The 3,016-nt window shown below is 41.4% G+C and overlaps 1 protein-coding gene across 1 annotated transcript in view; it reads right to left on the bottom strand.

Annotated features, from left to right (window-relative positions):
- Positions 1 to 17: 17 nt before the first annotated feature.
- The window catches only part of LOC309857344 (uncharacterized protein), a 46,950-nt gene continuing 43,951 nt past the window's right edge, over positions 18 to 3,016 (bottom strand). The window contains exon 6 of the mRNA XM_082750064.1: positions 18 to 193. The gene's annotated coding sequence lies outside the window, so the exon portion shown is untranslated. The remainder of the gene's footprint in view (positions 194 to 3,016) is intronic.

Genomic DNA, 3,016 nt, shown 5'->3' with positions numbered 1-3,016 from the left:
CCACGGGGGCAGAGACGCTGATATCAAGCTGCGCTCAGCAGGTGCTGTGCCTGTCCCTGAACAGTCCGTTTCGAGGGATAAAGTACCTGGAAGATCTATTACAGTGGTTCCATTTTCATTCTCAATCTCTGTCTGAGCTTTATCAGTTTTCCTCCTTTCTAGGGCAAGTCTCCGATGAAAAGCTCCAGGACATCTAGAGAGAGAGCATTAGGGGGTTCCCAGATGATTTGAAAGGAAAAATGATAGACAGCTTGTGCCCCAACAACAGAATAGCCACTGCTTCAATGCCAAACTCACCTAGAGGTAATCCACAAGTGGTATGTAATCTGATTTTAACCTCTGCTCAAACTAAATTCCTACCACACTGTGTAGCAAACTTAAAACAGGCGTTGGCACAAATAGTGGCTTCGTGCATGTCTCAAAAAATACTTCAATAAAAACCTGTATTCAGATACATACTAGTTCCAGAAATACACCAGCACAGTTGACGGTATACTGCAAATACTATTCTGAGATCCTGATTGCATAACCCCCTTTTCACAGGGATGGCTTAACTCCTTAACAGGAGTGGAAACAGCAGTCTTCTTCCACAATGTGCTCCTGCATCCAGACTTGGACCCTGAGTGACACTGTTCCTTTCCAATCTCAGGGCCAAGGGTACACATTCATGTATTAGTGAGAAGCAATACATCTGAGGCTCTGCCACTTGCAGAAAAGCAGAGCAAAGGCTCAAGAGGCTGCGTATGGTGGGTGGCGGTCTTATGTCTAGGACTGCAGACTTCATTCAATGATAGTGTGTTTTAAAATCTCAAATTTCATGAAAAATCAAGTATAGGATAAATTTATTGAAAACTGGAAGCTATCCCTTAGCTGTAAAAGTAATGAATTTCCCCTCACAAACTAAAGATAAGTTGTGGGTTTCAAGTTCTTGAAAAAGATTGCTATGGAATTTCTTTATCCAGCTTTTTCTCATTCCCGGTTTCCTCATCACCTTATTAAGAAAGAGGACAAAGGATTTCCCTTCTGCACTGTTGTGCTGCACTCCAGGAAATGTTCCTGCAAGGACCTGACAAGGAACGTGGAATATTGTATCACTGAGAAAAATTATTTTTGTCAAGTAAGTAGATTGCATGAGAAATGCATTTTAAAACTATTTCATTCAATAAAAAAATGGTGACAAAAAGTGGATCATAAAACAATACTTGAGACTAAAACTATAGGGAAAGATTCAATTCTCCAAATGCATATCACACCCTGGTATCCATGTGCATAACAGCCAGTCTTCGATGGAGAAACAGACTAGGAACAGGAAGTGGGAAGGAAACATAAGCAGAATGTGCACAGCTGAGAAAGAGCCTAGCTAACAACTAAAAAATCCTACAAACTAAGTAACTGTAAAGCCCCTCTTATCTGATGCAAGAATAAATTGTTTTTTCTTTTCTTTTCTTTTTTTTTTTTTTTTGTTTTGTCAGAGAGAGTGAGCACAGGCAGAGACAGAAAGAGAAGCAGGCCTCCTGCTGAGCAAGGAGCCCGATGTGGGACTCGATCCCAGGACTCTGGGATCATGACCCGAGTGGAAGGCAGCCTCTTAACCAACTGAGCCACCCAGGTGTCCCCAAGAATAAATTTAAAACTGGAACCCTGAAGTTGTTAGAGAGGTAAAGAACCAGGTATACTTACATCCCAATGGGACAGCAAATTGCTAAGAGGGACTAAAGACAAGTATTTTGTGTGATATCACAGAGAACTATGGAAGAACGCATTCATCTAGCACTCAGGAAGGTTACAGAAGACTACGCAACACCCACCTTTAAACAGATGGGGAGCTGGGCACACAGAGACGGAACAACTAGCCAGGAGGAGACGATGAAAGACTTCAAACTACACAAGGGAGGCAAGAGTGCCAACAAAGAAAAAATGACATAGATTATACCATAGAAAGAAAAAACAAGTACAGGGGCGCCTGGATGGCTCAGTGGGTTAAGCCACTGCCTTCGGCTCAGGTCATGATCTCAGAGTCCTGGGATTGAGCCCCGCATCGGGCTCTCTGCTCAGCAGGGATCCTGCTTCCTCCTCTCTCCGTGCCTGCCTCTCTGCCTGCTTGTGATTTCTGTCTGTCAAATAAATAAATAAAATCTTTAAAAAAAAAAAAAGAAAAAACAAGTACATATGAATGGCAAAAATCATGAGCCTCATTAACATTTATAACTAAGACATAAGACTGGCAAGTCATCAGAATTTTTAATAGTTAAAAAGCTTAATATGGTTTTTATTTAATGGATGACAGATTTTTAAAAACATATTTTTCTGCCTTGCTTGTACGATAGAGCAATTTAGCCAGCAAGTACTCTTAGGAAACAAACTAGTTAAGAGTATCAGCTCTTCCACTTATTGACAACCTCTTCCATTTATTAACAACCTCTCTGCCCATATTCTTCTTTATATAACAAAGATAAGACGGCCTAACTCATAGAGCTGTCATGAAAACTAAACTGGACTAATATAAATTGCTTAAAATACTGCCTCATAAATAATCAGAACTCAATACAAACTAGTGACTACTAGTATCATAGCAACTTAAAAGTACTCAAGCTAGGGCTCCTGGGTGTCAGTTGGTCAAGCGACTGCCTTCGGCTCAGGTCATGATCCTGAAACCCAAGACTGAGTCCTGCAACTCACTCCCTGCTCAGCAAGGGGTCAGCTTCTCCCTTTGACCCTCCCCCCTCTCATGCTCTCTTTCTCTCTCTCTCAAATAAATAAAATCTTTTTTTAAAAAGCACACATGCTATACAGTTTTCTTACAGTACATCTGTATCAAGTCCCCCTGCTTGTGCTCTTTTCCCTCTAATATAGAAATAAAATCCTAAAATAAAACATAACAAATTGAGCATCAAAGTGAACCTTGAGGCCTTCAAGACCTGGCCGGAAACACCCTCCTGTGTGTATTTCCTTGTCATCTTTCTTGTTGTGCTGATGGCGTCAGAGGTGCATGTCATCCCAAGGAGGGAGAAGGCCG

The sequence above is a fragment of the Mustela nivalis genome (assembly GCF_964662115.1).
Source record: "Mustela nivalis genome assembly, contig: HAP1_SCAFFOLD_632, whole genome shotgun sequence".
Taxonomy (NCBI): Eukaryota; Metazoa; Chordata; class Mammalia; order Carnivora; family Mustelidae; genus Mustela; species Mustela nivalis.
The sequence above is the reverse complement of the archived record's forward strand: the minus strand, read 5'-3'. Positions and strand labels throughout refer to the sequence as shown.